Source organism: Cygnus atratus, chromosome 4, assembly GCF_013377495.2.
Source record: "Cygnus atratus isolate AKBS03 ecotype Queensland, Australia chromosome 4, CAtr_DNAZoo_HiC_assembly, whole genome shotgun sequence".
Taxonomy (NCBI): domain Eukaryota; kingdom Metazoa; phylum Chordata; class Aves; order Anseriformes; family Anatidae; genus Cygnus; species Cygnus atratus.
In genome coordinates this window covers 19,297,559-19,322,008 of record NC_066365.1, presented here as the reverse complement: position 1 = coordinate 19,322,008, position 24,450 = coordinate 19,297,559, and the positions used below count along the sequence as shown (strand labels likewise).

Sequence of the window (24,450 nt, the reverse complement as noted above, 5' to 3'; positions counted from 1 at the left end):
GAGTGTGAAGAAATTGTAGTCCTTCTAGTCCATGCATCCCAGAATACTGCTGATAGCAAGTAGAATAATGTGGATATGGAAGACACAGGAATTTTCCCCCCTGGAAAAATCAATTAATTCCCTGCAGTATTCCTCTATCTCATTTGCATTTAATCTGTTTGGAACATCTTCCGATCTTCCATTTAACTCTTGGAAGAATACAGCAAAAATAGCAGCCTTCCAGGACCTTTAGGAGTGGGAATCTGGATGGAAAAGGGAATGAATAATTTATTCCCATATGTGACATTTTATCGCATTCAAAATTATTACAGCTGAAAGCATTAAAAAGATACTGTGAATTTATACTGCTTTTTTCAAATTGGTGTAATAGATGCAGTTAAAGCTTTGGTAGCCACATATTTTACAAAAGAGATTATAAATGGATTAAAATTGTATATTGGAGTGTGGTGGTTTCACCCTGGTGGGCAGATAAACTCCACCACACCACTTTCTTACTCCCTCTCCTGAAAGGAAGAGGGGGAGAAAATATGATGAAAAAGGGCTCATGGGTTGAGATAAGGACAGGGAGATCTCAAAACAGAGTCACCAAAGGGAGATTAATGTAATTTATTACATATTACTAACCAGCTAGAGCAGCAAGAAACTAAAAACAAACTAAAAACACCTCCCCCCCCCCCCCCCCCCCCCCCCCCACCTCCTTCTATGTCCTCCATGTGAGCAGCACAGGGGAACAGGGAATAGGGGCTGTGGTCAGTCCCTAAAGGTTCATTTCCACTGCTCCTTCATGGTCACCTTCTGTCCCTGTTCCACGTGGGGTCCCTCCCACGGGATGCTGTCCTTCCCAAACTGAGCCTGCGGGGGCTTCCCACAGGCAGCTGCTCTTCAGGAACTGCTCCAACATGGCTCTGTAACATGGAGTCTATCCCCCAGGAGCAAACTGCTCCAGCACGGGTCCCCCATGGGCGGCAGCTCCCCCCAGAGCCCCTGCTACAGTGTGGGCTCCTCTCCACGGGCTGCAGCTCCAGCCTGGGGCCTGCTCCTGCAGGGGCTCTCCATGGGCCACAGCCTCCTCCAGGCCACATCCACCTGCTCCACCGAGGGCTCCTCCACGGGCTTCAGCGTGGAGATCTGCTCCATGTGGGACCCATGGGCGCTTGGAAACAGCCTGCTCCACCAGGGGCCTCTCCACAGGCCGCAGGGGAACTTCTGCTCCGTGCCTGGAGCACCTCCTGCCCTCCTTCACTCTCCTAAGTTTACTCTGAGCATGAAAATTCACATCTTAGTTTGCAGCCCTTACTTATGCAAAGATCCCATTAAAGTCAGTGGGAGTTTTGAACATGCAAGGAATAACTTCAATTTTTAACTTAAGCTTTCTGATTAGACTTTCCAAACCTCCCTTTCCACAATTAACAGATCTAACGAACAAAATTTCTTTATGCCTCTTAATTTTCCTGTGGTGGGGGATTGTTACCCCTTATACCATATACATGGCCAGTCTTCCTTTCTCTGATCCCATCTACCAGCTGAATGTTTTAACCAACACAGAACAGACAAAGCAGTGCAGAGTTCTAAGTTGCCATGCTTCTCCTGTTGCAGTATGCCACTTTGTCCATTTTGTTTGGCGAATATAATGGACTTTTCATCTCTTCTCCTTTAAACATGAAATGTGTTCACATAGATAATATTTTCTTCACATCCTGGTTTCAGCAGAAAAGCAAAACACAGTAAACAAACTATTCCCTCTTCTTTTCCTTAAATACTAAATTAGTGATGCAAGCAAGCAGTACTAAAGCATACTATATTAAATTAGACCAGAATAAAATGAAAATACGTTATCTTCTCTTTCTTTAAACAATGAGTCAAAGAGCTTTTCAGAAGGTAGTAGTACAGACAGTGCAAGGAAACTGCATTTACCAGCAGCTTATGAAGAGCTTTAGTTAATTTCTGAAATAAAATGATGAACTAAAGTCAGGTTACTTTCATTTAAAAACAAAAACAAACAAAAAACCACTAGGAAGTGAAAGAACTGATGCATTATTCACCTCCCTTTTGATAATCACAGCTGTGGGAGAGAATGTCCCTCAAGAAATATTTGGTCTGAAGGCTAAAGTTGACTCCTCTCCATTGAGGTCTTTATAGATAATATAGCTGGTACAACGATATAGTAATGATTACCTCTTGCAACACAGTGTCCCTCACATCTGCACCCAAAAGAAGTCTTTCTGCATGATGAATGCTTGCTGCCTAGCAGAAAAGCCGTAGCTGCCTGTGCTGGGTAACAGCAAGGAGCAGGATGCTTCTGCCAAACACTGACTCATCACTTTCCAACTTTTCTGTACAGCAGCTGCTCCATTTGCTCAGGGCAAAACCTTCCTTCCATCTGGAGATGGTGGAAAAGGGATATTTTGGAAAGGAAAACAAAAAGAGGAAAGGGGGTGTTCCACCATGGCTGGGCATGGCGCGTACTCTATTACAAGCAAATGGAATAATTTTATGTGAAGTGGGGTTGCTTGATGTGGGACTGATAGTTCACAGACCACTTAGAAGAGCCTGTAAATGTGTGCATTTACAGTGGAGAAGAGTTGAAAATGAAATGAGCTGCTAGTTTTGGCACAATGATAGAACATATGTATTTGCAAAGCAATCTCATCACCAACAAGTCCTTAAAAACAACTCTGCATTATGTTATTGAAGAAGCTAGATATGGTGTTTATCTGTCTATTTAACTGTGGTCTAAAATGAATAACTTGTTCCAGCAACATAATTCTCTTTCATGCAAGGCATGCTCTGTGTTTCACCCATCCTAAACAGTTTGAAAAGAACTGGGGAAAAAAATGAAAAGAAGCTCTTGAAGACCAGGGTTTTACAACTCATGGAACTTGGACCAGAGTATGCATCAGACAAACTAGAAAGTCACATAGAAACAGAGTAATGATGTTTTGCACTTAGAAGATTTGCTTATGTTTTTCTTTCTTGTCTATATGTAAATATTTTATATTGGTTGTACTGGAAATGTACATGCATGACTGAATTTAAGTATTACACAACCTTAATTATTATTTCAATACTTTGAATGAATTCCTCTGATAGGCAGTCTATTTGGATTTATCTGCACTGCATGTGCTTATGATGTGTTCTGGCCACTAGTAGATCTACTTTTAATTAATTAATAAGTGTTTTTAACTATAAGTGTTAATAAGTCACTTGTAAGTAGACCTTGTTTCCTTTTAGAACATTGTATATGGTCCTTGCTTTCTCAATTGTGTCTGAGAAGATGGTTGATTGGATCCTGTGCGTGACTGTATTTGGAGACAGGTTAGTTTGTCTTAAGTCCAGGCTGGTGTCAGATACTTAAACTAATTGGCAGCTTTGCTTATTAATAGTGTATTTTTAAAGGAAAAAAAAAAAAAAAAAAAAGGGTCCAGAATACTGAACAGGAATTTTTCTGTAACTGTATTCCATGCCAAAGGCATAGACTTGCATGATTTTTTTTTTTGTCTCCTCCTTGTATATATAAATGATATTACAGAGATTATCAGGTTGTTGAAGTGGAATCTGTCTAGTTTCTAAATTTACCAGTCTCAGTATGCGACTATCTCTGACATTTTACTCTAGAGGGTTAAATTGTGAAGTATTTGCTTATCATATCAAGCAGTCTATAGGTGTGCAAAGAAAATACTTTCTGGACCTCTCCTTTACAGCAGGGACCACTTGCTGTAACATGAGTGTGTAAGGAGGATCCTTGCTGCTGCACAACAGAAAATAAAAATAGAAATTCTTTACATGAGATGAAAATCAGGTATGAGCTCTTTTGAACAGAAAGACCCAAGTCACTCATATTTGCTTTTGACCAGAATCAGCCAAAGTTTTTGCTAGTCCCCCTTTAAAAAGTTTTTTTTTTCCATAATAGTCAGTCTTAGCATTTTAAGTAGGTGGTTATGCTATGTATATAACCTGATACTAGAAACAAACCAAAATCCAGATTCTTGTAGTCCTGCATCTCTAAGCACATCACAGATCTGGAAGCCATTCAGAGTATCATGTGAATAACAGATAGTATTTTCTTTTTTAATTTGTCAGCTTGTTCTAGGTTAGGGAAAGGTGATTTTTATTAAAAGACCGTTGATTACTTAAAATCTGAAGGGAAGAAAGAATGTCATGTAGAACATTAATAAAGTTTAGGGACAAATGGGACAAAAATAATTAAAAAAAATCATGTTTAATTGATCATTCGTTTGTTATGCATGAAACATATTCAGAGACCATAATGAAATTATCACTATATCAGATGGACAGCACTAGCAGAATAATTAATGAAATTACACACAGATTCAGCAAAGTACTAATAGTTATAGCTCAATATTTTAGTTGCCTAGTAACCTGATTGATTTTCAAAGTAAGAAATAAGAAAACAAACCCTGCATTGTATGTTATGCAGTAGTGAAATGTGTACATGAAGTATTACCTTAGCTGCCTGGTATGTGCAGTTCAGCCAAATTCTTCATTAATTATCCTTGTAGTGAACAGGAAACTAACATCATTATTATAACAACTAGAGAGATTGTGGGATTTTTTCCACTAGCTCTTACAGTGATGAATACTGTCTACAGTGCTGTTTATAATGCTTAGACTGAATTCCTGATTTTAATGTAAAAATAGCATGTTAAATAGTTAAAAGTGCAATCATTGCAAAATTAAAAATAAATTAAATACAGCTAGTGTATTGCCAGATTATTAAATATTTATATTAAATCAGTATAAAAATGTTTCCACTTTAGATTCACTGTCACAGTATTCTGAAATGTTAGTGTAATTCTGATATGGGTTTGGAGAACTTCTAAGGAGCTTCTCTTAGAACTACATGTAACAATGCTATTTGCTAGGGTAAATGAAAAAAAGTTTTGAAATAAGAATTCATAAAGTGAGTTTTCTGCTGACTCCCTCTCTAATCACCTTCCTTATCAAGGCTATGCAAATCTTAGTAATGAAATCAGAATCTGCTTGTGTTTGCTGGGACTTGCAATCCTTCTGACTTTGCCTTCAACTTATTATCAAGAATGAAAATTATATGAGCTTTTAGCTTGTCCAACACCTCACTCTTTTTCCTTTCCTCCAGAGCTCTTTCCCCCTCCTCCAAGCCCTTTATGAGAACCAAAAGGAAAAAAAAAAAAAAAAAAAAAAAAAAAAAAAACATAGATCAGTCCAGCAGCCGCCCCATGTTTTTGTGCAGGGGCTTTTGCGAGGTATTTAAGTCCCTTCCGTTGGGTGTTTGTCTGTGCTTATTAAAGGCCAGGCCACCAACATTCCTGCCATTCCTCACAGGGCCCCAAACTGTGCTGAGGATGCAACAAGTCTCGGCAGTACCTGCAGCTCAGCCTGCACTGTTCTGGTTGCAATCCAATCCAGTTTACAGATACCTGCTTTCTGCTCTCAGATTCTTTTGCTTATACAGGGAGAATCTAATCTGAGTTATTCACCCCTTCCTATAAAAACAGAGTATCTATCAACTTCAAGTATCTAGAAGATAAAAACGCCAGTTAGAAAAAGACCAGTTGTTTTTCTGTCAGTTGTGTTTGTGCACAGTAATTATGTGAGCATAACTTACCCTTTTAATCAATTTTTTATAATTCTAAATTCAGATAAGTGCATTATTGTTAAAGTTCTTCAGTGCAGTGCATGTTGCTATAACTGCTTGTAGGACTAGTTAAATCCATATTTAAATGATTTATTGGTTTTAAAAATGGATGACAGATGTGGAAATGAGAGATATGTTTATCATGTTGAATTCTTGTGTTGGAACAAAGTTAGCTTTCATCAGCTACTTTGTACTGTTTTATTATGCCATTGATCTGAAATCTGATTTTTGTATCTTGACATAAAATGAGGCTTGAAATATGTTTTCAATATTGCCTATCTAGAAATTCTATCATATTGGCCTTATTTTGATTGTGGTAAGACCATCCTGAGTTGCAATTACAATAAAACCATAGAATGTCTTCTCATTTTATTTCTATTCCTTTCAGCAATTCAAAGCAATGAAGAATGGTCACTTCATCCGTATGTACTCTATATTCTGAACTGTAAAAAATGTTTTCCATGAGTCTGAGATTAAAGTTTATTTTACAGTGTTTTATTTGGAACACTAGATTAAAAACAAAACAAAACAAAACAACACACAAACCAACAAACAAAACAGCAAGGAACTTAAGCTATTTCATGTTCACACTGAATAGGCAAAATTATCTTTTAGGTTGAAGACCGTGTTCTTTATTTTTCATGGTAGTCTAAGACAAAAGACTGATTAGTTTCCAGAAGATGTAGAACATGTATTTAGAAAATATATTCAGAACATTTAGAGCATGTGTGCAATAACACAAGCAAATGAGAAAATCCAAGGTAATTTACTTACAGAACTTCAGAGAAACTTATCTGGGTAGGCTCAATGTTAGCTAACTTTCAATCAGACTGTCAGTTCCTATTTGCTATATCTTGGCTCAGCTACTTGAACACAACTTCGTGTAGACATGTTGCATGAGATGTTTCTTTCCTTTTCTTCTTCCTCTCCTCTTCCTGAGGAGGGGGAGTGAAAGAGCAGTTGTGGTGGAGTTCAGCTGCCTAGCAAGGTAAAACCACCACACATCCTAATCTCCACATTGGAAAGATACAGATTTGAAGGGTGGACCATCCAGTGGATAAGGAACTGGCTCAATGGCCGCGTCCAGAGAGTAGTGGTCAATGGTTCTATGTCCAGGTGGAGGTCAGTGATGACCGGTGTCCCCCAGGGGTCTGTTTTGGTGCCGGAGATTTTCAATATCTTAATTCATTACATAGACAATGGGATTGAATGCATCCTCAGCAAGTTTGCTGATGATACCAAGATGAGTGGTGGTTGGTACCAAAGAAGGAAGAGATGTCACTCAAAGGGACCTGGACAGTCTGAAGACATGGGCCCATGTGAACCACATGGGGTTCAACAAGTCCAAGTGCAAGGTGCTGCACCTGGGCTGGGGCAATCCCAGGCAGGAGTACGGACTGGGAGAAGAGCTCATTGAGAGCAGCCTTGTGGAGAAAGACTTCGAGTTTCTGGTGGATGAAAGGCTCGACATGAACCAGCAATGTGTACTTTCAGCCCAGAAGGCCAACTGCATCCTGGGCTACATCAAAAGAGGTGTGACCAGCAGGTCAAGGGAGGTGATTGTCCCCCTCTAATATGCCCTTGTGAGGCCCCACCTGGAGTACTGCGTCCAAGTTTGGGGACCCCAGCACAAGAAAGATGTGAACCTGTTAGAGTCTTATAAAAAAAGATGGAGAAAGACTCTTTACTCATATAGATAATGATAGGACAAGGGAGAATGGTCTTAAACTAAAAGAGGGTAGATTTAGACTAGACATTAGGAGGAGATTCTTCACTGTAAGGGTAGTGAGGAACTGGAACAGGTTGCCAGGAGAAGTTGTGGCTGCCCCATCCCTGGAGTTGTTCAAAACCAGGCTGGATGGGGCCTTGCCCAACCTGATCTAGTGGGTGGCATCCCTGCCTATGGCAGGGGGGTTGGTGTCAGATGATCTTTAAGGTACCTTCCAACTCAAGCCATTCTATGTTTCTATGATCTCACAGCCTTATAACTCATTTTCATAAATTCTTCCCTGGTAAACTTAACTGCTCTGATACTGTCAAAGAAGAGAATTTATCTTCCCTGCACAAGGAATTCCAGATCCACTTGCATGGCATCCCTAACCATTTTGAGTTACTTATCTATATCTTGATGAATTTTCCTTTTTCTCTGCCACCGTATACTCTTAGAAGTTAAAGTCTTATGTGGCATTTGGTATTTTCTAACTAAAGAAGGCCTCAAGGTTCTCAACAGTAACCAAAGTTGTATTCTACTACTCCAAAAGTCAAGATAAAACAATGTGTCCATAGGACAGTAAAAAATAATTTTGTTAGAGTAAGTGGTCTGAGATGGAGAATGGGAGATTGACTCTAAGCAGACTCAGAGGAGTCAGTGTGGAGGTAGCAAGGGACTGGAAGAAGTCCGTGGAGATTGATGGGAGAAGAAAGTGCTGGGTTTTTGAAGACTGAAACGGGGCTGGGAGAAATCAGTATTTTGAGAGAATAAAGGAAGAAAAAAGAAAAGAAAAGAAAAGAAAAGAAAAGAAAAGAAAAGAAAAGAAAAGAAAAGAAAAGAAAAGAAAAGAAAAGAAAAGAAAAGAAAAGAAAAGAAAGGAAAGGAAAAGAAAAGAAAAAAGAAAAGAAGAAAGAAAGGAAAGGAAAGGAAAGAGGAAAGGAAAGGAAAGGAAAGGAAAGGAAAGGAAAGGAAAGGAAAGGAAAGGAAAGGAAAGGAAAAGAAAAGAAAAGAAAAGAAAAGAAAAGAAAAGAAAAGAAAAGAAAAGAAAAGAAAAGAAAAGAAAAGATGTTTGAAATTTGGAATGCACAGAGTAACTGGAGACCTTTTTCTATCCTCTCCCCAGTAACCTTCTTATGTTCCCCTGCTACACCTGTCTGATCTCCAGGTGTAAGGTCCTTTTTTTCCGAATCCACATGCTTTTCCAACAATATGCAGAAAGCTACCCTTCTTTCTTTTATTCCTGAACCACAAATTTCTGTCTTACAGACAAAACAATCTGGGCCATTGCCAAGCTGCACTATCAGGTTGGGAATCAGACCCATCACTCCTGCTGTGGTTGGAGAAGATAAGGGGAATGGCAGTGACTGATGATGCTAAGGAAAAGATGATCCCTAAAAATAACCTTTGGCCACACATCTCTTCTAGCTCAACACTACTACTGTTTGGCTGTCTTCAAATTACCCACTCTCCATATCTTCCTGAATCACAAAAATAAGGAAGGGGTGGTGGTGGCACAGTGTTATATGTGTGTATGATGCCTTCTCAGTGGTATATTGTGCTAAGCAAACACCTATTTTTTCTAGGTTTTAAGGCAGAACAATTGCTGGGTGCTCAAGTTGCAGCTTGGTTCTTGACTATTTAGGAAAGTTGAAGAGCTTGTGCGAGAAATTAGAAATGCAGTCAAGGGCTCAAGCAATTACATCCTTCAGTGTTTCTCCTATCTCAGTGAACAACTTGAGATTCTTAAGGATGTATTCATTTTACATTGGAGGGAAAAGGTCAGTCTGGCTTCTGCCTGTTTTCTTGATTTAAATCACTAGATTTCCACACAGTAATTTAGTGTTCACAACAAAGGTTAAGAATTGAAGGAAAAATTATCATGAACTGCAGGATTCTGTAGGAACAACATCAAAAATCAGAGAAAACTAGAAGATACACATAATTTTCTAAATTATAATTTAATTTAACCTAGAACATTATAATGGTACTAATAGATATAGATTGTTTGATGTTGTATTCCTGTACAAATATATTTATGTGCAATTTTGAATCAAGGCCTGCTTGCCCATGGTGTGCCCTACCTTCAAGAATGCAAGGTTACTTCCATGCAAACTAAGGACGGAGAAATAACTTTGGACAAGTCCAATATTATATTTCTCAGCATTTGGTTAAAGTTACAGAAGTAACTTTAATCAACTGCTGAGCAGCAGTTGATTCATGTTAGTAATTTCTACCAGGTTTAGATTCTTTTTGTCAGTGTTTTGTTTGCTTTGTCACTGGTAAAGAGCGAAATCATTCCTTCCCTTCTGTGATTCATAAACTCAAGCTAGCTTTTTCAATGTCAAGGTAGGAAAATATACTCTGGACCAGCAAGATATTCTCTTCTTCTTTGGACTCTATTTTCGTACTGCATCAGAACAGTGTTGTAGGTGCTATCCTACTACAGGTGTTTGGCTTGAATCAGCCACAGAAAGTCTCCTGTGTGAAGCCAGTTGTTGTTCCCTGGCCTTACTGTATGAAGAAAATACGGCATCCCATACTCGAATAGTAAAACCTAGAAAATAGTTTTGTTTTCTTTTAATGCAGCAGGTAGGAAATTTGTCTCACCACTCCAGATGCTGTAGTACATTTCCCCCCAGTGCTTTCTTCCTACAAGAGGATAATTAATTTCCCCATTGGTTTAGTGGCTAGTTCATCTCTAAGGTAACTGGTGAATAGCCTGGGATTATTTATGTTTCAGGAGGGAAGAACAACAGCATGCAAAGTTTTCTTTCTTGGTATTCTTCATTGTTTGCATAACATGTATTTTCCTGGGTATACAGCTTGTTTTTCAATTCAATATCCCTGGAACACAACAAGGGTATTATTAATGTAGGAAAAGATTCACAAAATTTAAACTCATGTTATGAGTTCATAAAACATTTCCTAAAATCTGTGACATTTGGAAAACATTGAACATTAAAGAGCTTTGGTCCCAAACCTTCTTGAAACTTTTATCCTTAGCTGATCCCTCCCAAATCATAGGGTATTAAGAGAGTTTTGTTGATGTTGTTGTGTTGATTTTTTTTGTTTGTTTAAAAGACGTCAGGATTTTAAATTATTTAAGTACATCTGATAATCAAAATAACAATATCTGGTTTTACAAAAATCTGTGAAAATTTGTTGATTCCACACAATGATTTTACTTGAAGCTGAATTCCAGAATTTGTCCACTGAATTATTTTATGAACCTGAAAGTGGAATCAGAATCTACTTCAGTCAAGTGCATAAAGGATTTTTGTTTTAAAAGGGCTTGTTTTTTGCTTTTAGCTTTGGAACAGGTTGTGCTTCTCTTAATCCTGATAACAGTAACCTTACTGAAATCCATGGATGATTTGCAAATAAAGGCTATGGATACATAACTAGGGGAGTAAAAGTATTTTTATTATTATTATTATCTTTTTTATTTCCGGTATTGTAGAGTTGGGTAGTTAGTAGCACCAGTCCTAGTTAGAAGGGAAAGTAGTCAGGCTGATTTAAATTTTTGAATTTGTCTTGTAATTTATGGCTGCTGATGAGCTGTCTCTGCTACCCATCATTACATCATTACACTCAGACTTTCTGATTTTCTTTTTTTTTTTTTTCGTTTTTGTTTTTTTTCATTCAAAGGAGCTTGCACACTTTCTTCCCATTGAGAACAAGATGTGTGCAAATCTGCAGGAGATTTGCATGGTATGCATGCCAGTTTCTTAATGAAAGGGAACTTGATGTTCTTCCCTTTCAGTATTTGTATTTTCCCTTGTGTATCAAAACTGTTTTGTGCCTAAGGGGTAAAAGTCACAGCTTCTGTACCATAAAATCAAACAGACAGAGAAAGAGAGAGAGTGAGAAAGAGAGTTTTAGTTTTGTCATGTTAGTTCTCTTGTGAAAGGGAAGCAGAAGTTGTGAATCAAAAGTTGTGTTCTCATGATTCTCTCTACTTACTGCTTGTTTAGCTCACATGATTGTTTTCCTGCAGATATTTACCATGTAAATATGCCCCAGGTAACATACCTGCCTGCATCTATAATTTCTTCAGACTTCTCTGTGCTCTTATTGAAGGTCATAAATCTGCTTCCTTAAAAAAAAAAAAAAAATCTAGTCAATAAAATTCCTTCTACTTGCTTCAGGACAGGATATATTGACAAAAGATTAGTGGTTTTGTTTTATAACAAGAGTTTAACGAGCATAATATTTGATTCCAGCTTTAAAGTACTAGTAACTTAAACTTATTTTATCGGGACACATACATAAATGATAGAAGTAGTAAAATTTGGACAGAGTGATGAAAGCGAGAGATGGGAGACTTGTTTCTTTGTACCGATGCAAGTTTTTATTTTTTTTGTATGTTTGTTTGTTTGCTTGCTTGTTGGTTTTTAATCAATCTGCTGCTCACATCAAGAAGTACAACTCTGGACTTGATAAGAAAATGTAGTCTGAAACCTCCTGCTTGAGTCCAAATGTCTTAAAAACTAATTTATTTATATTTTTTTTCCACAATTAAAGGCACTTGAACTAGGAAAATAGTATTACAGATATTACCAGTCCCTTTCCTTACATCTCTTCACAATATTCTTTTGGTAAAAGTATATCTATTTTTTTACTGTTAAAAAATGCTATCGGAAGAGCTGAATGTATCTGCTAGAGAAATCCAGGTGTAGTAAATGTCTTGTGTAAAGAAAGCATTTACACAGAAAAACAATTTCTTTTATGAGATTCCAAATATTATTATAAATCATCTAGAAATGATTTCACATATAGAAAAATGAGACTGACAGTGCCTTTAATAGGGACTGGCCATTTTAAAATAGCATTTGCAAATGCAATAGTGGTAGACTATTTTGAAGTGCTACAGGTGACAAAAATAAAATAGATGCATTGCTACACACATACATATTCAGAATAAGCCAGACTTTGATTCTTTGATTTCATTCCAGAAAGTGGTTTGTTGAATAACAGGGGAAATAGTGCCATTGTGTTAAACCAAGTTTTAATATATGAATGAGTAGAGAGCCTTAATAACTGCAGCTGCTGATCCATGGCTGAAACAGCAGACAACCAGCATGCAAGAGAAATTTGGACACATTAAATATTAATGATGATTTTAAGATGACTATACCTTTTCAAACAATGCTTATTCTACAACTGTGCTTTCAAAACCTTTCTATTTCCCACAGTTGTCTGCTTCTAAATTAAAATAAATCTGCTTTATTTAAAATGCATGAAACCCAAGAATAACAGTCTATGGATTTACTCCAGATGCATAGTAACCACTAGAATAAGCAGTTCAGAATATGGTTTTACATAATACACTTATCTGTTTCATTTGGCTGTCCCCATAAACTCAATACACTCCAAGCATAAACAGGTTGTTAAGTACATTTAAGGATTTTAGAATGAACACCAGAGCTGCCGTTATCATTAAAATGAAGTGTTGATATTGGAGTCAGGCCACACGGAAGTGTTTACCCAGCACTTAACTAGAATTTCAATTTTTTCTTTCTCTTTGGCACAGGGGTATGGATGGCTCTGATATGTCAGCTGTAATGTGAAGATTAAAAGCTAAATGCACATAACACAATCTAAATATGTAACAGTCTATTTCTACATCACAAGATGATATTATAATGTTAAAATATTGTGATATAAATTATCAGTTTTTATGGCTTATTTTACTTATAGATAGATGCTCAATGTTAGTTCTTAGCAGAGCAACACATAAATACCTACAACCTGTCAGCAATATTCTGTTTTCTGCGTGCAAAGCATCATGCATTTTCTTTGAATATGCCAGATCACAATACTGAGATAATCTCTGAATCCTTCAATAGCACAAGAGGAAGGGAAGTGATGAGACAATGTAAAATACGAGGAATAAGAAATAGTGTGAGTTGACTGTTAGTGTTGATCATCTTTTTCATTCAAAAAGGATGTTTCTGCTTCATTTCACAAGTTATTTCTAAAACTGTCATGTTAATTGATTCTTGAATATTCTACTTAATGAAGCTTAGTTAAATATTTTCTACAAATGATACGTTTGAAGAAAGAAACACGCAAGAGAATTTAATAGACTGAAAAATATCACATGCACAAATGTGAATGTATAAACTTCTGGGCAAATTATTTAATTTACCCTTGATTTCTTCAGGGAATATACAGTAACACATAGACCAAGGATTAATATAGATGCAAATAACTTTAATATTCCATATTCCACTCTCTGTTCCAGACCAGCCTTGGCATTAAAATCTGATACAACTGATCCTTTAACTTAGTTTATATATTCTCTAAACTGCCCTGCCTTTGTTGAAGTACGGGAATGAATTGTACTCTAGCATTTATGATGAGTCATCCTGTTTATTCTCCTTTGTAAAAAGAGTTTCTTGTAAATTACAGATTTTTCAGAAGCTCTTAGATCAGAAGTTTTTCAAGGACCTGGTTAGAGTACGTATATTCTATATTGCATAATTATATTTATTATCTGTAGTAGAAAAAAGTATGCAATCTGCAAGAAAGAAAAGATTAAAGACCAGCAAGAAAAGAAGTCAACCAATAACACCAACTCAGCAAGAAAAGGAGCTGTCCTGGCTGTCTTAATGCTCTCCTACATATTAATCTTTGGGGGTAGGAAAAAATCCTGACCTTCTTTTTATATTTCATTATATGCGACTTATTTCCTACTGCTACTGTGCAAGGTCCACCAGAACTAATTCTTCAATGGGTGTTTTCTATTTTTCTACTTCTTACTTTTTCTTAAGGTCAACCCCTTTATCTTTTTAACAATAGACCAGAAAATAACTTGAAACACAAGAGAGAAATAATAAAATTGGTAGTGCTGGAGATAAAACACTACAATTCTCCTACAACAAACAAACAAAATCAAAACAAGATAAAATCAAAACAACAACAACAAACAAACACACAGAACAAACACTTAATGTTCAGGAGAAGCCAACAAAGGGGTGCTAATCTTATGAAAGAGATGCAAAATACAGGGAGCTATTCTCCTGTCAACTAATGAGTTGAATGTGTGAAGAAAAGGGAAAAATGGAAACCAGAGACAGAAGGAAACAGGAAAGGGAGGAAAATAGAAGGGGGAAAAGGGAAAGGGAAAAGAGGAGAAAAGAAAGATTGGATTTTAACTTCTGAAGTGATGTTGCCTTCGAAAACTGATGCTACCCCCAGTGCTGTTTTTACAGACCACATCAGGATTTTGCATAACTCAGATATCAGTCTTGCTTTAACAAATTGTGAATGATAGTTGTGTGATAGAGATGTGCAGTATTTCCTTAACGTTTGTGAATAATTTTTTTATGTATTTATTTTAGACATGAAGGTTTTGTTTTGTTTTGTTTTGTTTTGTTTTTTAAATCTGATCTCTATAGGTATAATTGATAGCCACTTCTCGAAGACATTTTCCCCAGGAAAATGGGAAACCCTTTCTTCTGGATACATATTAGAGACATCAGCACATGTTGATGTGTAAAACACTATCTTTTACATTTTTTCACCAACATTATAAGTTTTTACATTATGATATGTTCCAAAAAAAAAAAAAAGTATATAAATATACATATTTTAGGGGGTGTATTTAATTTAACTTCATACATGCATTAAATTCTTTTTGCAGTTGCTTCCAGTACTTTTGGCTTCCTGACCTTCAGGCTCTTCTTGTCCATTAATAATAATAATTATTATTATTAATAATAATAACAACAACAACAACAACAACAACAATATTTTCTAACTTGTTTTGACACACCAGATACGACAGCAAAACATGACAGAACTGCAATTTAAAGGTTAATTTCCTTAAGAGGGCCTCTGGGCTTATCATAACATCCAGAGATCTGTTTCAATTACTGAAACAAATAGACTTTAAAGTGGATGAATGCACACAGCAAATTTGTTTTTTGTTAAAATAAGAAGAAAAAAAATTTGTCTCTATTATCCTTTTGATGAAACTACACTAATATCTGCCTGATAAAACGTTTCCTGTTTTTATGCTACAGATTTGCTAAAGACTTCCTCTTAAAATCGCAGAGTAAATAAAGAGATTTACCTGGGCATATAGCAGAGAATTGTATTAACTCCCTTGTAAATTTTTATTTGTTTGTAAAGTTTAGAAATTGATTCATTTTGACATCTTTGGAGAACTACCAAAAGAGAAAGGAAGATAGTGTGAGGAAGAACAGGGACAGAAGTCCTGGCATTAGTATATATAGAGAGAAAGAATGAAGGGAGTAAAGGAGGCAGGAGGGAAGGAAGGAGTAATCTTTGCATGCCTTGGATATTTGGTAAGTTTCTGAAAGTGCTAAAAAATTGTCATGCAGGCATCAGTCTTCTTTCCTGTTCCTTAACTTAACTAAATGCAGTGGAAGATTCTGTAGAGTCAAGAGACATTTCTACTACTTTCTGGTTAAATTTTTTTTCATCCTAGTTAAAGGATGAAAACATTTCATATCTACTGAAGAATCTGTTTTCCCATTTAAAACAATAATCTTTCTTATCTTGTAAAGTTTGAAATTAGAATAGCTAAGTCAGAAAACATTTCAGATCACCAAGTCTTTTTCTGAAATAAATGCTGTGAATCGTTATAATCATTGGTAAATTATACTAAATCTCTTGTCCAGAGATTCTGGACAATGCCTAACTCTATTTCTGTGTATTGTTCAAAACTGCTTAGGGAGTCAGAGGAAAACAAATAAACAGTCATCATCATCTGATATAGTTCCTGAATTTTTTTGAATTCAGCAAATGGCTGCCAGCTCTTTTTAACTTAATTTGTTAAGGGCAGAAAATGTCTGCACAATAATATCAGTAATTTGCAATCATTAATAATGTCCTAGTGAAATGGAAATATAAGTTCCTTTTAGGGAAATATACATCATTCTTCAACCTTTACATTCTTTACTAATATGATACTAATATAATTTACTAATGATGATATAAAATTATATCAATGTCAGATGTTATGTTTTTCTATGTTATGGACACCAGTCTTGAGGAACTCAGCTGAGACTAACAACTTATTTAGCATAGGTCACTTAACAACTAACAAATGCTCAAAAGTCTCAGTGACTACTGACTGCAGATGATTCAGAACAGTGAGTTAAAGGTGAAAGACTTCATAAAACATTTCCATCCCACTAAGCCATCCAGTCTCCTCCTCTGATCTTTTTCATTATATTTGACATTTTTTAGATTTAATCTTGGTTCCAGACTAGTAGCTTGTAGCTGTGAGCTGAGAAGATGAGATTTTTCCGAGCTGTAGAACATATTAAATAGGAAAAATATGAAAGGCATGTAGAAAATGCAGGCCATACAGTTTAATAGTTAGTTGCTAAGCACAGCCACTTTCAGGAAAGCTCAGTTTCTAATGTTGTTCCTGATAGCCAAACCAAATTAGTGACAATGGAACTGTTTTTTCAACAACTATGATTCCTCTGTGAAACACTGCCTGACCTTGGCACCATGGAAGGGACAGAATTGTCACTGTATTTTAGTCAAAACTGATGAATTTGCTCCTGTGTGGGGAAGGAGCGGTTATACCTTTCATTATTTGCAGAATGGGCCTTATTTCCTCAGTTGTGCTCTCTCATCCTTTTTCTGAACCCATACAAACTCTCACTCATAGAGGCAAATTGAAGGATAATAAAAATAAATAAAAGCATAAACAAACATAAGATGTTTGGCAATGAGTCAGGATATTTTTCCAGAAGGAGAAAAAAAGAAAAGAAAAGGAAATAAAAAGAGCAAAAGAGACAAGAAGGATATAAAATGTTAGTAATGTTACTATTTTTATTTCATCTTTTAAAACAGTATGTATGTGCTCCCATAAATTGTGATAAGAAGATACAAGCCTAGACTACTGAATAACTTGTCTGTTTTAAGAGATTCAGAATAGTGTAGTAAGTGACAAGCTCAGTCATATTCTTACACATTCTTAGCACCAAAATCTAAATGGTAATCCCAGACTGCCACTTAATTAGTGTGTGGCAAAGTCCAAGTGAAATAGTCCAAAGGGCTTAGGAAATGCAATTAGACTGTTTTCTTATTTTTACAAAGGTTTCTTTAATATTAGACAACTGTTATGTGGCTGTGGATTTACAGATTGATAAAATCTTTCTAAATATGTACAGATAGATGTGCAGTTATCATATACGCTTATACTTGTACAAAGTAGTAAATATGCATTATAGAAATACATAAATAATTACTTAGTATGCATTGGATTTCTGTGTGTGTATATATTACCTGTGTACCCACAATTGCATATGTTCTATGCCATATGATTGTACATCATGAGTTTTTGTAAGTATGGGAAGGTGTATATAGGTATATGTATGCATATTTAACTTTTAAAAAGACTGAAAGAACATAGAAAATTGATAACTTTATATTACTAAATAGTTCAAATATACTCCATATATGCAGAGTAGGTTTTAAAAATACAGCTATTCAGGTATTGTGATATAAATACTTAATTTTAGCTAACTACACAGAATTCACTTAAGATGAATGGAAACCACATTAAATCTATTGTCTGCCTGTTATAGAAAAGCAATGGATTTGAAATATGTTCATTATATTACAATGCATAGTTGCTTTCTGCCCTAAATAATAAGAAGCCAACAACAGGCAACAATTAATACTATCTTCAGTTCAGTTCCACTGAAAAATTTCTGAGATTGCCTTGGCTGGTGACTGCATGATGATTAGAGGTGCTACACAGAAAATATCTACATTTGTACAAAAGTTTGCATACAATTGAAGATTTATTCGTTACTTCTCTGTGGGATCTTGTAGTGTATATTTTGTAAAGAAGAGAATAATGTTTTAAAACCTGTCTTGGTTTAATTTTTCACTCAGTAACAGCAACCTAGCATGTCTTATTTCTACATCAGAGAACAGACGTATAGACATAGAGGCACAGGGAGTCCACAACTCTGAAGAGCACATAAACTTTACCTTCAGTTTTTGTTTGGTTTGGTTTGGTTTGGTTTGGTTTGGTTTGGTTTGGTTTGGTTTGGTTTGGTTTCCTCACAGGGACAGTCCCAGGGCTGTCCTTAACCAAAATCAGAATCGATTGCCCTCTTTCATCTAGCTCTCTACAAATCTCATGTCTGGTTTCAGTAATGTGATAATGTTAGACATCCTAACTCTTTACTCACATTTTAGTGTGGGACAGAGCACCTGACCTGTATCTGGTCATGGCCTTGGACTGGCAGAAGGCATTAAAAATCATGGAGATGCCACAGCTCAGTGCTAATCTCTGATCTGTCCACACTCTGCAGTGGCCAGTGGCTTAGAGGTACTTTAATTCTCTACCTTTGAGCAAACACTAATTCAGAAATTAAAAAAAAAAAAAAAAAAAAAGTGTCTTTTTATTTATTTATTTATTTTGAAGATGTGGTGTATTGTGAAGTTTTCTGCAGCTGACATTTCACCATAGTACAGATGGAGAATGTGAAAGATAAAATATGTGTATTTTCCATGGATCACCAGGCCTATTTAAAAGCAAAATCAATAAGCCTGCCTGCAATAGAAAAGGTTTCGGGTTAGATTTTTTTCTTGCATTCCTCTGGCACTGCAATGAAAGGCTGAGTGTTCACCCAGTACTGTGACCTAGCACGCAACAAAATGAATTCTCAGATTTCCTTTAGGAAAAGATCTTTCAAAATGTTACTTTAGATTAAAAAGAAGATTCCTCACTGTGAACACCCAGTATCATGGGTATCACAGCAGAAAATATTTTAATACTTATTTCTAGTTCATGAGTGAAATGAATCCTCTGGGTTATATTTCTAACCATTTCCAGGATTCTCTTCTCCTTGTTTCACCTAAAATTTATCTTTGTTCCAGGAGAATAAAAGCACAGAAAATAATAATAATAAATGAATTAATGCAATCTAAAGATAAATGTTTTCAAGTATTAGAGAGAAAGAGACAAAAAATACCAGTAAGTCATCAAACAATCACTGCTTAAATTGGCTAGGAGAGTAAACTATCTGTAAAGCTGATTTATAAATTTGGAAAGTTACTTAGCTATTATGTCACTTGCAGCTTTTCCTTTCTACTTCCACCCACTGTAAGATCAATCAACATTTAATGTCTTCTAGGATAATCAAGATGCCACTGTGTAAAACTTACTTTTTTTTTTTTTTTTTTTAGATTTAGATTTTATGATTTCATTTGGGATTCATCTAATCTCTAACCTTTGAATTTCACTAGTTATGTGTATACATAGACAAACTGAGAGGATGGTTTGGGAGCTATTGTTATCACTATTGAGGAAAAGAGAGAAGTCTTTTTTACTTATTACATCTGTCGTAATATTTACTGAAATTTAAACATTAATTGTCTCTGTTGGTGTACCTTTTTATATATCAATGTATGAAGCAAGTCCTGTCTTTTAAAAGGAGAAAAGGTGATAAAAGACATATTTTTATGTTGAAAACTATGATAATAAGTGCATTTTAAGATGTATCTTATATGACGGTCATCTTTACTACTTAACAAATGCATGCTTCATTGTTCTAAAATGCATCTTCCCTTGAACCTGAAATGATTTAAGCTGAGTTCATAACTATTTAAAAAGATTTTTTTTTCTAGTCTTCAATTATAATATGGCTATACCAACAAAAATGACTTATGCCCTTCTGGTGAATAAAGTATAACAGTAACTCTCTTCTATTCAACTTCTCTCTATTTGGCGGGATGTAATGTCAAAATGGAAAAATAATCACTCCATTCTTTCAGCTTGGTAGGATATTATTGCTGATACAGATAAACAGAGAAAATCACAGGTATGCGTGAGAACATATTGTCCTTATTACCTATCTGAATGCAAATACCTTTAAATGGGACAAAGAAAAGAGTAAGGCAGAGATTAAATAAATAAATAAATTCAAAAACATATATGAGAATATTCTATCTTCTTTTGATTAGCAAGCATTGGTGAGCATTTAGGACAATGTCAAGATCTTACCTCATCTTTAACAATACTTTTCATCAATTTGTGGAGTGCAACCAGAGAAAGGACAATTAAAGCAAGAATACCCCTCCTATTGGGAATGTATAGCAACTCCATCTTAGTATCGTAAGTAACATGGCACCATGGAAACACTGAGTATTTCTGTCCAGCATGGCCACTTTTGTTTTCACCCGTTTTGCCCAGTCGTCTCACTACATCTTCAGTAACGTAAGCACAAACTGATGCTGAAAGCATTCTGACCAAAGTAAGGCTAAGTTTGCCTACCATGCAACAGAGTTAGTGCATGGTCTTCCTGGCTCAAAAGTCTACATATCCAGTTCATTTCTTTCTAAAGAACTAAAGAACGTGCCAAAAACAGAGTAACTGTTTCTGCAAAGGTAATTGATATACTGAGTAAAATTTAGACCTCTTTGACACCAGTGGCAAAACTCTCACTGTCATCAGTGCAGCAAAAGTTCAGCAAATTTTATTGAATTGAGGTACAGCAGTAGGAAACTAAAGTGTTTTACATTTTCATTTGGGTATTTAATGGGTTGTAAACTTCAGTAGTTGCACAACTCCCTTTAGTGTCAATAGGAGAAATGTGGCTAAAAACGAGTCAGTTCTTTTTGAGAACATTAAATGAAAATGAGCTGAAGCATATATACAACAAAAAGTTTTATTTCAATGAAAAACATACCTGTTATTTTCCCTCAAGACTGGCCCTAGAATTTAGATGAAAGTTTACTTGTTACTTTGAGAAAATGTGATGCTTTTCACACCAAGGTCAATGTTGCCAGAAAACAGCACTTAACATTGATGGTCATGAATAACACAGCACATAGTTTGGCAAAATTTGGAATAAACTACATTTAATCCTATGTACATACTAAATACAAATGCACAGTACTTCTAGATATGAGTATAAACTGAGTGTGTGTATGGAATTATTAGAAAGAGTATTTCAGAAAGTAGATTGTTGAAGTAACATTTAATTTTAGGGCAAGGACTCAAGCAGACCCTAGGAAAAGGGAATAGAAAATCATCTGGCTCCACAGCAAAATAATGAAGACAATCTTCTCAGAGTTAGTCACATGGATTATTCACCTGAAAACTTTGGTTTTAAATTGATTTCTGGAGAAAAACAGTGAAAAATAAGGGAGTGTAAAGGGAGTCTAAAATATTTGTACTAGTTTTTCAGGCTGCAATGTTGTTTGGTGGTTCCATCAAATAAAGAAAATAGTGTCTTTAAGAAAGAATTAGTCAATTATTGAGAATTTCATATTTCTACAGATGTTGTTTATTAATGATTCGGTCAGCTATCAGCTGGCAGAATTGGCAAGTGTCAAAAATATATTCCAATAGTATATTTATGTTGACAAAAGAATTTGTTCGTATTGTCCCAAATAACTTAATTTCTAACATCTTTCATGCAGTGCTTGCAAATACAAACATTGTCTAACAGTTAAACAACAAGCTCACCTTTACCCCATTAATCTCTGTGGTATAAGAGCTTAGAAACCCAATGATAACATTGCAGTATCAATACAGACTATTAAAATGCTGATCATTTCAACGGGCAGGATGAAGGCAGTAGGAAAAGAAAGAGGCAAGTGGGAAATGAAAGCAGCAACAATAGACACAGGCAAGATTGGGTTTAAACAGGCAAAGTGGTTTGGGAAAAGTAAACGAAAGGCAAGTATATCAACAAGATGTTCTGCCTTCCCTTGTCTTGCAGGGACAGTTAATTGCTTGGATCTTCTCACTTGCCTCAAGGCAGCTAAAGCAGTTTTGCAATAGAAATTGAGAGGCAAGACAGGGAAATTACATTTGTTCTGATTTCTTATTTCCACTTGTATAATTATATCCTTTTCCCACTCAAGGCCGGAGATGTGAAAAAGCCATCATTCTTCTTCATTCCTTAAAGTATATTCTTTAACCTTCGGAGTAGCAGGTTGCTAGAAATCTAAGTCAGAGGTTTAGAAACCCAAAATTTATTTTGGTCCTTTCTTCAGTGTAGGCAAGAGGTAGACAAAATTGATTAAAAAAAAAAAAAAAAAACTGTAAAAGCTAGATAAATTCTTGTTATTTCATTTTTCATTATTGATGAAAAGGATGTTCAGGAAACCACAAGCTACATCGGCATGCTGAATATACATCCTTAAATAGACTATATCAGTTTTGTTTATTTCTCCACTGGGAGTGGAGTACCATAAGCAGTTGTGATGGAATATTTTTCATGGCTGAACCAAACCAGTGACTGATTTTTCATATGCACTGTGGTTTTCCACTGAATATAGGTACAGATAAGTTGCTGCCTTTCAACGAAGGTTCAATTCAGTGAATGAGTTGGAAAAGATAAAGCCTTTTTTTTTTTTTTTTTTTTAATTTTGATATTAGTTCCCAGTTTTAGACTTGACAATTTAGGAACAAAGATTAAAGAAAAATGGATTGTATCATTAAGATTTGGTAGTGCCTTCAGGTTCAGAAAAAGCAACTACTACTGAGGGACTGTTTAGAGGGACTAAACACTTTGACCAGGAATAAAAGATCTTTTGGAAGTAATTCTAAGATTCTAATATAAATTTTTTATTTGTGAAGTCAGCTTTGTGTGTAAAGTGGTGTTATTCCTCTACAATTAATGGGATAACATTTTTTTTTCTCCTGCATTTGGACCTCTGGTGTTGTTTCAAATGCATCCAAAGTTTCAAACAGGTTCTGCTCATTTTGGAGAGAAAAAGCAAGCACCCCATAAAACATCACATTTTTACCAGTTTTCATATATAGGGTTTACACCATCATCTACTCAAATTTAGAAACAAAGACAGAAAATTCTAACTATTTTACTTTTCTGTTTTAAAATGGACATTGTCTGTTTTCTTTTTCAGAGTAAGATGCATAGGATCCATCAATGCTAAGCTGTAATAAAACCTACCAAAAGGTAAGTTTCTTATAAAAATAAAGTTCTGCCACAATAGCCAAGCTCTTAGAATGATTCGTAACTTATAATGAATACTTTTCAAAGCACTGAGTTTTTCCTTTTTTTTTTTTTCTTTTCTGTTTTCATTTGATAATGACCATTATCTACTCTTCCACAATACAAGGAGGAACTTAGGATTGCAATTTTAAATGAGCCCTTTGAAAGTATTATGTTTTCAGCAACCATTTCTGCTCTTATTATGAGCATCATCATGAGAACTGATTAATTTTTGTCATTCTTTGTCCTTGTTACAATTCTTGTTCTGTGAATAGGACATTAAACTTTTCAAGTACAATATATTATGCACTTGCTGTACTGCATTAACCTTTCAGGTATTCTGTATTTTACTATGCCAGCAATTTAATTCCTTTTAAAAGTTTGACAGGATGGCAGAAGGGAAGGTTAGCAAAGCCATCCAGTGAAATTCCAGAAAACTGACAAGATCAACATTAAAGACTTCTACCCTGTGCAAAAGTAAGATAATACAAAGCTTAAATTTTAATGTAAATATTAGCAGGAGGACAGGAAAAAAAGTTGATATTACAGTGAAATAGATTGGTTTAAAACACTTTTCTATTCATGCTTAAAATGATAGTTTTAAACCATGTGATGGTTTCCTAAACTTAAATGGTGCCTTGGGTTCTCATTAGTAGAAGAAATGTCTCCTTCTTTGGATCAGTTCATTTTGTATGAGCTTTTTGCTTAGAGATACTGTTTGCTAAGGACACTTGACAAGAGAAGCTGTAAGTGTAATAAGTGGATTTAGAATGCACTTTTTAATGTCATAAAATTAGTTTTGGTCACTAGTGGGATTTTGTCTGAACAAAAAGTTTTACTTGATCTTGATCTTCAAAAAGAAAAAAAAGAATCATTAAAATAGTTAGGCTTTGTGCCTAAAGGCCTCTAGCTAATTTAAAACTAAAGTCCAGTTAAGCACCAGCTTCTGAGAGCACAACTTGCAGGAATATTTTACTAAACTCCCCATAATGCCATGAAATCATAAAAGCTGTTCAAGACAAGACCTGATCAGGAATGCTGCTTCATCATCATTTAATTATGTAAACGTAAGACAGGTAAATTACTTCTGTACTTTCAGCTCCCACCAGAAGGAAACTAAAAAGGTTGCAAAT

The 24,450-nt window shown here is 35.5% G+C and overlaps 1 long non-coding RNA gene across 2 annotated transcripts in view; it reads left to right on the top strand.

Moving 5' to 3' along the window:
• LOC126913293 (uncharacterized) overlaps nt 1–24,450 on the top strand; it is a 55,995-nt gene that overhangs the window by 17,293 nt on the left and 14,252 nt on the right. For both annotated transcript variants that reach the window (XR_007708212.1, XR_007708213.1), the window contains exon 3: nt 23,229–23,281. This is a non-coding gene — a long non-coding RNA (uncharacterized LOC126913293). The remainder of the gene's footprint in view (nt 1–23,228; nt 23,282–24,450) is intronic.